Genomic DNA, 14,524 nt, shown 5'->3' with positions numbered 1-14,524 from the left:
AAGGAGACAGATCTGTAGCTCTTGCTGGGACATTTCAGTACTTCCTAAACATAGTGACAAAAAAAAAAATTCTGATGAGGGATATCAGCTGCCAGTTATAGTTCTCTGGGTAACACTTCATGCTGGTGGTCTCTATTTTTCAGCATTCAAGAACGCTGCTGAGTGAATAACATGCAATGGGGAATATCAGACTTGGCTGCTATTGGTGGTCTTAATCTTAACTTTTTATTTCCCAGGGCTGTGTGTGTGCAATGCTGGTGGGGCTTGGGGGCAACATTTTGTGTTCTGTTCCAATAAGTTAGACATCATTATGGTAAAGCAGTGTATTGATGGTATTCTTCTTATGTCAGCAACATCAGATGGAAGTCCAGTAAGGCTTCTAGTTTCTGCAGTTTTTAGTGTTGGAAAGCATAAGTTCTGTGTCAGATTCATTTATACAGAGATAGATGGATCTAGATAGCTATTTTAAATGAGGGTCTTACTGAATCAAAATAAAAGGGCACAAAAACATAGTAATATCCTAGAAGGAGAAAGAAAATGCCCCTTAGAGTATTGGGATAGCCAAAACTGACCTTGCAAACAGGTGCACAGAGAAATTCAACACAAATATTTCCAAAACCCAATGTTTGTTTCAAAATAACCTTGGGGAGGAAAAAAGAAGGAAAAAAGAAAAGAACCAACTATTTTTGGAAAGATATTGAGGATCTAAAGCATTTCCCTCTTAGTGAGATAAGAGCTTTTCTTTGATTATTGAGAACTAGGAAGATTTTTGTTGTTGTTGTTTTACTTCTTATTTCTTCTGAAATCATTCCCATGCCTGAAAGGGAGGGCAGTATTTTGTCTCTACTGATACAGCTTTCTCTCTTGCATTTGAAATGATGACAAAGGGCTTAGAAGTCTTGGAAAAATATTATTTTACTTTAATATATTAACCTATATCAATATTTCAGATTTATGTTTATTTCCTTACTCTATTTTTCTCTTCCACTGACAGTTACCATACTCGATCATACTCTTCTCTTGAAACAAAACTGAAGTCTATGAAGATGTTCAGCACATACAACAAGTGTTTCTTACCAAATGAGTTTATTAAAATGTAACATTAGAAAAAAAATAGAAGGGCAAGCATATATCAGGAAATACCAAAAGAGAAACTGTTGAACATATCTTTGTTCAACACTAAAAATTTCTATTGATTCTCAGTAGTCAGCACTGTGTCTTTCACTTTCTAACATATTGGAACAAGCTGAAAGGATTATACTTTCAGAAAGACTGTGGCTAAAAGTAGACCCTACATAAATAATTTGGAATTTTCCTTTTAGCAGGAGTAACTGCTTAGAGCTGTAGTGCTGTGTGTATGTACAGGCAAAATTATGGGATTTTCTTAGGCATTTCTCTGGATATATGTATTCTTATGCTTACTGATGTCTGATTTTCAGCTGCTTTCCTGAACATAATGAATTTAATTAATGACTGGTGGATGCATATGAATATCCCCAGAGCCTAGTTCCCTGTATGGATTCTGTGTTTTATCAGAAGTCCCTGGTATATGAAAAGTAGCTGTACCTATTATATTTTTATTTTTTAGAGAGACCACAGAATTTATTGAGGAAATTATTTTTTACACATTTTTGGACCTATTATTCATGAAACAAAAAAGAGTGAGATAAGGTGCAGAAACAGAAAGGGAATCACATCTAATTTCTATCAGTTGCACATGGTTTGTACATGGCATTGAAAAAACTGTGTTACAATAACATAGTCAGCAATAAACACTTTACAATAATTTTGTCCTTTGTCTCCTATTGTGGCTTCTGAATCTATATACTTTTACTTATATTTTTGGTTCAAAATAAAAAGCACAGTGGAAAAGATGACAGAAATCAATTTCCTTTCAGCCCATCCATTTTCCATCATGCTTATCATGGGAAATTTTTTCATATGTTCCTCTCACTATCTTAAGTGATCTCCACAGTCACTCAGGTGCTGGTTCCTTGCATCTGTTCATAGGGGCTCCGTGTTAGTTCCACCAGCTAATCAGTTAAAATTAAAGTTTTGATGTGTATACCAAATCTGGGCTTCCCTCTTCATGTGTCAGCAAATGTCTGCTGTCCAAGTAGGTGGTACTCCTTCTACAAACATGTACTAAAAAAGCTCTCAGTGCATAATGGACAGGAGATTAAGTGGACAGGGGGAATAAGATTCAGAAAGCTATCTGGGAGTGTAGCTTTGATTAATTTTAAATCAGCTGTGCTGAGAAACATGAATGTTTTTGCGACTCCAGGTTCAGGTTAAAGGACTACTGTCCATCGAGCCTCTGGGCTGGGACACCCAGTACCAAGTTAATGACTTGAGAAGAGGCATTTGACATGTGAACTTGTGTGTTAGGAGATACCAAATCTGTGATCTTCACACAGAACAGGGCAAGAGCCTGTGGGATGTTACATGTTGTCCCTGGAGTCCAAGATCCTGCTAGCAATTCAAGGAGCAGGTCCCTTTCCCAACCTGGGAGCCCTGCTGTCCTCCTTATGTCAGTTGAATTGAGGTAATGGGAATGAAAGAAAACTAACCCAGAAAAACAAGCTAATAGTTTGTTGTGGACTTTTTTCTTTTTTTTTTTTTTTAAACCAGGCAGGTAAACCAGACTGGTTTGTGTGTTGTCATAGTGATTGTGACCCTGAGCTGGATGAAGGAAACACTTTTAACTCATGAGTACTACTGTGAGAGACTAAAACGTCATTATTTTCACTGAATAGTGTCTAGCAGTAGCATTTATCTCATGAAATTCAGACATTGCCACAGTAATTTGTGCCATGGCGCCTTTGGAGCGTGCTCTTGCAGTTCAGAGCTGGACATGGTGGCAGTCAGAAAGTCCTTCCTCTCTCCTAGGGTCTGACTGGAGACCTCAGCCATTTGTGGGCTCTGCGGGCAGCTGACATCCTTCCCCCTCCTCCTTCTGACAACCCTTAGATGCCTCAACTCCTAGGAAAGAAAATCAGGCATGCAAGCTGACAGAGGTCTCTGGTGTTTCAGCCAGGTTCACAATACGGATAACTAGGGATGAAGACCAAAACCACAATCTACAGCATGTACCAGCCTAGGAGTTTGGAGAGATAGTCTCTCATAAGAAGAGAAGACTGGGGGTGGAGGGAAAGGGAACAGGCTTCAGATATACAAAAGGCTTCTGCCAAGGCAAAGGTAACACTGATTTTTTTTTTTTTTTTTTTTTTAAATTTGTCGTGGGTGGTTCAGGAAGTAATGGATTTAAGATTCAGAAAGGAATATATAGGGCAGATGTTAAGAGCTGTTTCCTTGTAAGAAAGACAGAGGAATAAATTGATTGAAGAGGTTTCTGTAAAGACCTCCAATTATGAAAGTGCCAAAGCCTAGACAATATCTGTCAAGAATAACACAAATGTAGTAGATTTTCTTTAGGGAATGAGGCTGGACAAGATGACCTCTTGAGGTACCTTCCAGACCTTTGCCTCTATAAACTGTATTTGAACTGACATAGAGACCACAGGCAGAAAGTTTTAAAGGAAACCCATTACACAACCTGTCTGGGGATCACATGCCCCCTTGTTTATTTCCTGTACCAGTTCTGGGCTCATCTATACAAGATTCTACATTGTCTGGGCACTGATTGCCTGAGGCTAATCCATTTTGTGCAGGAATATCTGGCATCAGCCATAACATGGTTGAGTCAACAGAGCTTTGATTTTAACCATGAGAGAACTAAAAGCTCTTACTTGAGGGTCTTAAAGCTAGACCCTAATGGACAGAGAGGATTTAGATTTATGGAATCTTACTTATAGATGGGTTTAAATATCTCCTCCTTAAGGCACTCCCAAAGCTTCATTAGCAAGTTGGAACTGGGGTGATTCAGCAGAAATATCAATTAAAATGTTCAGTTAAGTTTTGTAGATGTGCCGCAGGATGGCACAAAGCATATGGTTATAACCTGGGAAATAAAATGTGAAAGAAAATAAAGATTACAACAAGCCTGTAAGAAACACAGAGAATTTGTAGCTGCAATATTGTTTGTCTTGTGAAGGAAACCATGGCATGTATTTCTTAGTAATGTCAGCTGATGGAGCTGAGACCATAAAATGTTCCTTGCCACTAGCGGAACATTTCTATTGCTAGTTATTGATCGTATTGCTAGTTATTGTGAAAAACATATATTATAAATTGCATTCTTTTTCTTTTTTTTCTTTATGTGAAAAAAGTTGCTGTGTGGGGATGCAGAGGAAGCTACTGCCACAGAAATTCTCTGGAGAAACAGGAGGGCACATTTCCTCTCCACAGCCTATGTTTAGTATGCCAAATAACAGGCAGGCAGGCAAGCAGTCTTGTCAGATATCTTGCTTTTTCAAGAATCCTTGTTTGTATATGATGGCCACGGGGTTCCCACTCATGATCTGCAAGTCTCAGGCTGGTTGAAATAGCATGCTATTCAGTAAGAGTATCTTAGTATGGTAGATGATGGGCATGTGAAGAGGAACACAGAATTGCAAATGCTTCTGAATGGTGTTCAAAATCACTAGCTACACTCAAGCAGTAATAAGGTAGGGAAAATAGATGGGCATTTAAGCTATGATTAAGTGCACACATAGAAAAATAAAATCACACATGGAAAAACGCCAGGAGGTTGGCCAGATCAACTCTTTGCTGGTATGGGCTGTCACAGATCAAAATGTTCCAGACACAAGAAGACTCTGTCTTGCTTCTGATGTTATCTTAATTTAATACGTGGCCTTCAGTTCCATAACGCTTGATTTCTACATTTATGCCCCTGATAAAGATAAGTGATATTGCTTTTTTTCAGAGCTGTAAGAGTAATAATAAAATACCACCTCCACACATCACCTTTTCTGAGGTGCATCTAGCCCCCCAGCTTCCTTGTTGTAAGGCCTTTTCCTTCCATTCAGCTCCCTGGCTATTGCTTTCTAAGCACAATAATGTACAAACATTAATAATTCATGTTCTTGTCTTGCTTTCATTTTCCTCCTTCCAGGCTCAGTCACAACTAAGGTTCAAGCCTTAAACAAAATGTCGGGCACCGTTGCACACTGAGTGTCTCAATGTTCTCCTTGGCTTTTTTTCAGAAAGAACTCCCCAGCAGGGCTGGTGGGGTACACTTCACCCCACAGTCGAGTGCAGCATGGAGTCACTTCCCACCCGCTCCCTCCCCAGCCCACTCCTGCCAGCTCACCCACTGCTGGGTATCACAAAGTCCCCTCCTGGCCCAGGGGCTGGCAGGGGGCAGAGGCAGGCAGGGCCACGCAATGGTCCGTGCTGCCTTCCTTCTTTCTACTGTTGCTCAACACCGGAGTGGTCGCTTTTTTTCCCAATCCAATACGTCTTGTACCTACAAGTTTCACTGCCATTTCTCAGGCCTTTGGACAATCAAAGTTTTTTTAATGCAGTTTATTAGTTTTCTTTCTACTTTTCCCCTCACGCACTCACTGTTTTTTTGTTTAATTTCTCACCATCCATCCACCCAGTTACCCCATTTCTGTTCATTACCATCTCCTGGGCCGTCCCATAGTTACCAGTTTCCCTTTTGTCCCATTGTCAGTACAGTTGCACCTCTCCTTTGCCCCCACCTGGCTTTCACTGCCTTTTGGACCCTTCTTTCAATCATCTCTCTTATCACAGAGATATCCAGCTGGAGCTGACTTCTTACTAGAAACCTATTTGCTAACAGTCAATTCTTGCTACGTCCTCTTCTCCCCTGACTTTTCTTATAGAGGTTTGTTGCTGTGATCTGTGCCCTTCAACAGGCTTCTGCCTTTGCAGAAAAGTAAAACATGACATTAATGTTTGTGTTTTATTTAGATCAGAACATTTTAAACCTGGTTTACAGTACTGACTACATGTTTCTAGTACTGAATACCAAAATATACTTCCAGTCTGAATGGCTTTTATTTTGAGTGGCAAAAAAAGCTTGTTTATCCTTTTCCTCAAAAAGTAACAAAAGCTCAAGAGCAGATATTGCTGTTTATCATACAACGATTTAAGATGTTTTTAGGAATATTCCAAAAGCTTTTTCCAAACTGTTCCTTTCATGTTCTGAGTTCCCCTGAATAGGAAATTATTTTCATCCACTTCCCAATAGCTTAATGCTTTGTATGAAATGCAGGCTTATCAGTTATAATCATTCCACAGTTCTTAAACAGAGATTAAAAAATTTTGAATGAAAATGCTTCTGAATAGGTTATTTGAAAGACTAATTACCGCTACTGGGTCTTATTACACAAACCTGAATATGCTACTTCAATGATCAATATCTCATAAGTATAAAATTAGCTTTTCACTGGCTTTGTAACTGAGCAGTAAAAATTTCTTCATAATCAGTGAAAATATTTGATTTTGTTTTAGTAGCCAAAGGAGATTTTTTTTCCAAGTTGCTTTCATGGTTCACATGCCTTTGAATAATAAAAGAAAGGCATAGATACAGAAAGTAAAGTTATCTGAGAGCAGAGGATTCAGATCAATGAAAGGTCAGGAAGAGGAAGCAAAGTCAAAATCAAATATGCCTAAAATAAGGATACTTTACAGATTTCTCTTCTGCCTCCTCTAGTATTGTATTTGATATACAGTATTTTAAGTGACTTGGAGAGGAAACTGCTAAAGGATACACTGACTGGAGAACTGAGCTAGTAATTAGCAATCTTGGATCCTGGAGGCCTTGTATGTGATGGCTTCCCCCCTCTGCCAGGAACATTATTCTGAAAATAAATGTTAGCCAAAATATTTTTTTAGCTAGAATTTTGATTAGCATCTGTAATTTCTTCCAAGTAGCCTCAGACAGGGAAAGCATTAGAAAATTGTTTCTCCTAGTTTTTAAATTGACCCTTCCCTCCAAGATGTGTAGATAAGAGAGATTGAAATAAGCTGTTTCATGTCTGGGGAGCAAGCAGAACTGGAGAAACTTTCAGGTATCACATTTGTTCTGTGTGCAGTGATCACCATCTTTCACTCTTGAGCTCTTCCAGCCGCTTGGCTCTCCCCTTTCACCTGCTCACTAACCAGCACTGCTGTATTGCTCTTGACCTGGAGCCTTTCAGAGATGAGTTAGTGGCTCTGCAGTCATTCAAGATTACTGATAATCTCTTCCAGCCACTCATCTAACTCTGCTAATACCTCAAATGTCCAATTTATGTATTACTTTAAAGACACATGCTCCTACTCAACAGATTTAAACTCTCAGTGGGATAATCTTCCTACACTTACCCCCACGGTGTGACCACTGGTCTACTCCACAGTCACCCTGTGGTTCAGCTGGTCTTAATGGGCTTTCTCTCCAGTTCTGAGTCAACACTTGTTTACTTCTAGCTGTGCAAGGCTGCAGGCTCTTCCACAGCCAAGGGTAAGCAAAACTGCAGATCCTATGGTGAGTTTCACTCTGAACTTTTTATTTTGCTCACCCTCTTTCAAAACCAGAAGCAGAACTTGTTGGGAGAACTAACATATTTAAGGAGAAAAATTTGTATAGTTTGAGAGAGAAGAGAGACTAGCACCTATGGAGTAGACTTCTAGCAGTGAGGGACAAGCAGATTATACGGTAGGTAAAGCCATTGAGGGCTATTGCATGCAAAAAATGCAGATTAAAAATAATCGTTTAAAAAACTCAAGGCTACTGGAAGCTGGGAGGGTGTAAGAGAAGAAAGAATCATTTTAGATGGGTTCAGAAAGTGACCGGACAAATTCAGGGTAACCAAAACCCCACGAAACTGACAGCTGTGGAACGCAAAGATGCTCTGGCTCAAAATAAGCATCACCTGCTGCTCAGAGGGTGTTCAGAGGAAGTTAGAGGCCAGATATGGAGTGATTGGTGGGACCTGAAGTCTGACTTAATGCTGTCATTCTTTACATTCCTACCCTGTACACATGGCCTTTCTCAGGCAGATACTGTCAGGAACATGATGCTGGAAGAAACGATTCTTTGGTCTGATCCAGGTACAGGTTTCTTGCCTCAAAAAATATATCATCACTGGTTTTGTTTTCTTCCACTGAAACAGCGACACTTGAATTATTCTGATAGAACACAGAATGGTGTATTTTCTGTCTTCTCCAGATTTTTTCCCTACTGCTGGTGTGACAGTAAGCTCAATCATCTGAGAACTCACAAGCTATCTGAAGATGCTTTTTTAGCCTTCATCTTAGACCAACACTGTAAGTAAGCAGAGACTAACTTAGTAGCTACAGTTCTGCTTTGTCTAACGTTCAGTGATCTCAAAATCTGGCACTCCGTGAGCACAGAGACGATTCATACTTGTGGCATTTCCTGGTTAACCAGAGCTGTACCTTGAATCCCCACAGCTAGGTCTGCACAGCTTTTCACCTCCAATAGCTTTTTACTTCTCTGCTCCTGGGATTTCAAATTATTCTCTCCCTGCAGTGGAAATGTGTATGAAGTCAGGTAGTGGTCAATGCAATTTTATCTTTATAGCAGTAGAATATTACATAACCTTCAAAAATGAAAACTGTGAAAAAGATCAGAAAACTTTAACCTTTTTACAACTGTTGGAATTAATCACCTTATATTTAGTATTATAATTGAGCTTGGGATAAATAAACGAGCATAGAAAAGTGAAGGGAGATCAGAATCTGGTCCCCCAGGTTTTCCTCTCAAAATGTCCTGTCATAGCAATGTAATTTCCTACCTTTAATGGTCAATGACATTGCCATTTAAGCTGATTTCCTTTTTTTCCAGATTGTGTAAATGAAAAAGAATTCACAGAATCCTGTTCGTATTGGCTATGATACCAAATAAAAAATAATATTCCTGATTCTAACTGCTTACAAAACACCCCTTATGTTAGCAACAATAGAGGACTGCAAGTTAAGTCATATCTGAGGGAAAAAAAGCAAGTTTTTTACCCAGTGATGTATTTGTTTAAGCCCTTTTTCCATTAGGGCACCTGGATCTATAACTTCATGTGATAAAATAAGTGTTATTCATATATGAGTGAACATAGTGTACTGTTCCTTCTTGTGGGACTTACCACTGTTACTAGGGGACTCTTTTCTTTTACTGGAAGCAGTTAGGAAAATCTCAGCAGGCCTTTGTACAATTATCATGGCCCCTGGTTTCCATCTAGTGCACTTCCAGCTTTGCTGTTCCTAGCCAGTGGGAATTTAGCAAACTACTTGGAAGGAGATCTGGTCACTGAGGCATCAAAATCTACCTTCTTCTCGCACACCAGAAGGTACGGATGCAGCCTGAAAGCTGCACTGTGCCTTTTCACACAGCGATCTCATCAGGGAGAGAGTCCCAGGGTTGGGACACAGTATCCAAAAATAAACACTTTTCAGTGCTTTCATTATGGGGGCTTGTTGTCTTTCCTCCTTTTGTCTTGGCTATGGAAATTGGGTGAGGTATCTTGCCTGCTTGGTCATGTATAGGAGAAAGTGATAATTTGAACGGATGTCCTAAGTTTATTAACTTTCCCTGGCTGCCATGAGCAAAGGCAGGGAGCGAGCTCTCAAAACATCTCTCTTACTAGCAGATCAAACCTATAGATGTCTGTGACAGAAATATTTGAAAGCATGATTAAATGAAGACGCCTGAGCCAGGCACATTTTGAAAAATAAGCACTGTATTACTTCAATCTGCTGTAAATAGTAATTTACTTTGGTTATTTCCTTTAATTACAGCGCTCCATCTTTACACAGGCTGTATTTAGGAACAAAGGGACCAGTGTCACTGTAAGGTGTATGTTATAATAGAGACATTTGTATTAGGCTTCAGGAGAAGCCTACAGTGTATCCAGCAATTCTGTGCCTCTTGTGACCACTGACCCTTCTCTTGTTTTGTTAATGTATTTTTGGTTTTATATATGTGCTAATTTAGCTCTTTCTGGTTCTGCTATGAAGTTCGTTTGACACTTCAGCTATTACCATGCACTGTTCTTACTTTTCTCATAGACAATGTTAGGATAAACCAGAATTAGAATAGCCTCTCCTCTATTATATATAATGTACAGATTTTAAGCGAAACTACACAAAGCCAAATTTTTAACCTAACAAGTGTTATAAATGAGCCAATTGTTCAAAATTTTTTACAAAGAAACAGGAAATCAAGTTAGCTAGCAAACCTATTTATACACAGTAGGTAACCCTGGGTTGCAGGCAGGACTAATAAACAAAGAATGACAACCTATTTCTTTTAATGACAAGCTGACATATTTATTTTTATTATTTCACAAAAGTATTCACCAGACTCATCCGTCACACTAAAGCCCCATTCTCCCTCCCTGCAGACAGAACATGTAGCCTTACTGCACTCAGGTAGAGTGAAAAACTAAAAACTAAAACCAACCTTTTTGAAATCAAAAAAGATATATGAGGGCCTGCAGTTTACTGTGCTGGAACATAAAATAGATTTTTCTTGTCTGAATAAAGTGTGATATTGCTCATTTTTGCAAAGTTAAATTACAGCTACAGAAAGTGATTTTTATACTAAAAATTAACATTATGATGCACTTAAGTTGAATTTCTATTTCTTCAGGAACTAGAACGCCATTTCCTATAAAATCTGACTGATCTTTCTACGTGAATAACACACCTCACAACTTTTAGGGCATTAAATCAAACAGTTCCTTTAAAAATGATAGAGCCTCTTACAGTACTTAAAAATGCAATAATGAATTTCAGATACAACTAAGTTACCATAAAATGGGCTTACTTTTCTGTGCTTAGTGTGACATTTTCCAATAATAGCATTTTCTACAACAAAGGTGAGAATTCAGTTTTACTCAAAGAAATAATCAGCTTAGTTTTGCTAAGTACTCATTTTTGTTATTTGTTGTTTGTGTAACACTAACACGAATATATAAAATAATTTAGAGTGTCTTGAACTAGAATTTAGAATAGCTACAGATCAAGATTTGCTTTCCGATCTTGGACATGCAGACACTGTGTATGCAAATCTCACACAGGAAAAGAATGAGTATCTGTTTTGCATGACACTTAAAGGAAAGCCTATTAATTAATCCCTTCAAATTAAATTGAGTCAAGCTATGGAAGTATTTAGACAACAATGATTTTTCTTTCTATTGTCCATTTTTACTTACATTTTTCATAGATGTCAAATACATATTCTGAGCACTTAAAACCGCCTAGAAATGTAATGGTAGTTTGGAATATGCAAGAAATTCAGGTCTAGGACCTAAAAGAGAAAATAGAATGATAGCGTAATGTGACATGATTGGTAGTTTTGTATATTCATGTGTATGTATTTTCCTTCTGCCATTTATAGCAGCTGTTTGGTCATGAGAAATATGTTACTAAGAAAGGAAGTTTTATGCTTACTCAAAGAATTAGGATGTAATAACCAGAGGATAAAATAAGGACTTCTAACCTTATAAGGTTGTCATTAGTTTAATAAAAAAATTACATACTGTAAAAAAAATACAGTGAAAAGAAATAGGAAAAATACTTTAAAATGCTTCAAATCCCATATTTTAATTTAATTGTACAACATAACCCATGAGCCACTCAGTAAATAGATATTTCAACTTCACATAAATGCTGCTTACTTTGAAGAGGTAGGCAAGTGACTAAACATTTAAGAGTCCTGGGGATTTTATAATTTTAGCGTTACATATAAAACCTTCTGGGACTGGATAACAATTCTAACACAAAAGCAAAGGTAACCTATCCATTTAAAAATTATGACACCAGCATCCACTTTATTAAATGCTTGAAAACATCTTATGTCATGTCCATATTACTTGCTTGAAACTGTGCTGGTTTTGAATGTGAGCTAATATAAAGATACTGTCACAGTCTCTTGTGTGAATCCAAACTTTGCTGAAAATACAGTCTTCACCACCCCCCCCCCCCCGCCCGCTTTCCTTCAAAAAAAGCACACGATTTTAGGTGTCCTCAACCCTGCCAGGTCCCTGCACATTATTTTATGATACCTGTGTTTTATGGGAAAAAAAACCAACACAAAATGCCAACATAGCTTTTACATTACTATGGATATACTAGAAAAGTGCCATTATTGAGTTAGCTACCTATTCCTGTTCATTCATGAATGAATAATGTTAGAATTAACATGAGCTATAGTACATTATTTATCATTTCTCTGGATTTGGTGCTTAGCAGAGGTGTTAGAGGTCTGATGCCTTTTAAATGTAATTCATTTCCCTTTGTTATGTATTGTGCTGGTTAAAGAGTTCCTTCAGTTTTCTTTTACTATTGGTATTTTGGGGCAATAATTCTTAAAATTAGAGTAATATTAAAATTATTCCAAGTTATTAGTTAAATAAATAGAACAATTAGTTAAAAGCATGCAATTATTTAGTGTTAGTAAATAGATACTTAAGTAAACTTGAAATCTATGTATTTGGCTAATGTCTGCACTTTATCATGAAAATGAAACCAAAATTATGCTCTTATGCTCTTTTGCTGTGATTTTTATTTCTGAAAGTTCAAGAACTAGCAAGAAAGCATCCAGACTGGAGGCCTGGCACTATCAAAGCAATGGGAATTTCATTCACAGTAGCATAACCCTGTTCAATGATTGTTTGTTCTTGTTTAAACAAGATTCTTATTTATGTTGTTAAAGACTCAAGATTAATATTTTATGATTCATAATACATGGTGTTGAAGGTTGGTGAACTAGGCAGTAAACCAGTCATTTCCTAAGAAGCGTTTTCAGCATAAGCAAAACTGTCTGAATGGTGTTCAAAAGAGGCTGTTCACATGGATCTGAACAGGAGAGGGATCCATACAGAAATTAAGAGTACTAGTTACAAGCTGGGAAAACACCCTATTTAACTGTAAAGATCTAGCTGTTGTGTATCAAGAGCAAATCAAACATGAGAAAGATTCTTACAAGTCACTGTGAGAATGCTTTCTCACCTGTGGGTATATCTGATTATCGGTCTTATAGTTATGAGGGTTTTGGCAAGACTTGCAAATTCCTGCCATGACTTCTGTCTTCTCAAAACAAGCTGTTGGCTAGTGCTCTTGGCAAGCTCAGCATTTGCTGTGAGGCTTCTGCAAAAAAATGTTTCGGTCCTTAATCATTTAGGAGAACAATTGCTTCCCCAAGGCTTCTGTCTGCAATTTGAGTTGATGCGTCTCTTCTGTAGACATGCCATGTGACACATCCCACAACCACCTTAATTTGAATTTGCAAACCATATTTTCAAGGGTTTTCGCAATACCTCTGAAGTTCCCCATGCATCTCTTTGCAACTCTCCAAATTGTAACTTTCCAGAGTCTGAAGAACAACCTGCAATTGGGGTCATAATCCCTAAAAGAAAACCCAAATCAACCAAAAGTACAGGTACTCAATCTACAGAGGGTAAGAAAAGCTGGGCAGAGCTAGACGGAACTTCCCTCTCTGAACATTTATAAGATGCTTAATGATAGGACAGAACAACATTAAGTACCACCACGTCACCCCAGTTTTCCTCAGATACTGAGTTAACAGGTACTTTGGCTCACACTAGGTTTTGCATTATAATTAGCAAACACTCTAAACTTAAACAGAAGTTGTGCAATCCAGCCATACTGCAATTGTGCATGTGTCCATGTAAGGGCAGATAGGTGCTTAACTAGGCTGGTTGATTAGACTAACTGGACTTGGTAGATGGCTCCTCCCATAAGCATACTGCAGCATTGCAGCTCACTGTAGTGGTTCCCTGCGCTGCCCAGGAGTGTTTGCTTGTGAAGCTTAGCTGGGCATTTTTCAGCTTGAAATCTGTGTTTCAGGATCTGAATACCCTCTCTTCCCTCCCCCCCCCCCCCCCCCCCATCAATATTAGAAGGTAGTGCATAAATTAAGTTATTAAATGCGCCGATGAATACATAGCAAGACTAATCTGAGCCTCTCTTCTGTACAAGGAGGTACAAGAAGGAAAAGCACATTTCATAGTCATGCCTGCTAACTTCAGAAAATGTAAGCTGAGTGGGAAGCATTAGGAAGGAAAAGAATAGCAACAGTCACAACTTAGGTCAGGACATTTTCATCCCCTTTTTTATAACGGAAAAAGACTTAAACCCACAGTAGATTTATTTAACTCCTGTTTATTCTAGTGGTAATTATGAATGTAAGTAGGGACTAGACAGTGAAATATCAGGAAACTTGGTCTGTGTGGTTTGAGTAGGATTGTGTTGCAACTTGTTTCCCTAAGGCTTCAAATACCTAAAACTGTAAGGTAAAGTATGAAACTGTAATGAATAAGTAAATAAATTTATACTACCTAATTAATTAAAATCCTGGAAAATTAGTATTAAAATTGCATTCCTTGCAATAGTAAGAAGGTTATTTACAGGTTCTTTCTATTCCATATTAAAACCATAAACTGCTTTAATAGCAGACAAATTTTGGAAAATGTACTTTCCATAGAGCATTTTAATTGTGGTGTTGTACTGAAATGATTACACAGAACTGGAAAAAAACGTTTTTAATTTTTTTTTTTTAATTCCATGTGATCATTTTTGTGTGTGTGTATTGTTTATTTTTCTGAAATTTTGGAGGTGCAGAATGTTTTGA

At 38.0% G+C, this 14,524-nt stretch overlaps 1 long non-coding RNA gene across 3 annotated transcripts in view; it reads left to right on the top strand.

Annotated features, from left to right (window-relative positions):
* Positions 1 to 14,524, top strand: part of LOC141923333 (uncharacterized) — a 177,627-nt gene that overhangs the window by 31,929 nt on the left and 131,174 nt on the right. Inside the window, exon 2 of one of the 3 annotated variants that reach the window (XR_012623265.1) lies at positions 8,084 to 8,181. The exons of the other annotated variants lie outside the window; for them this stretch is intronic. This is a non-coding gene — a long non-coding RNA (uncharacterized LOC141923333). The remainder of the gene's footprint in view (positions 1 to 8,083; positions 8,182 to 14,524) is intronic. 3 annotated transcript variants of the gene reach the window in all.

The sequence above is a fragment of the Strix aluco genome, chromosome 1 (assembly GCF_031877795.1).
Source record: "Strix aluco isolate bStrAlu1 chromosome 1, bStrAlu1.hap1, whole genome shotgun sequence".
NCBI classification, from domain to species: Eukaryota; Metazoa; Chordata; class Aves; order Strigiformes; family Strigidae; genus Strix; species Strix aluco.
Note: the sequence above shows the minus strand (reverse complement) of the source record. Positions and strands in the feature narration are given on the sequence as shown.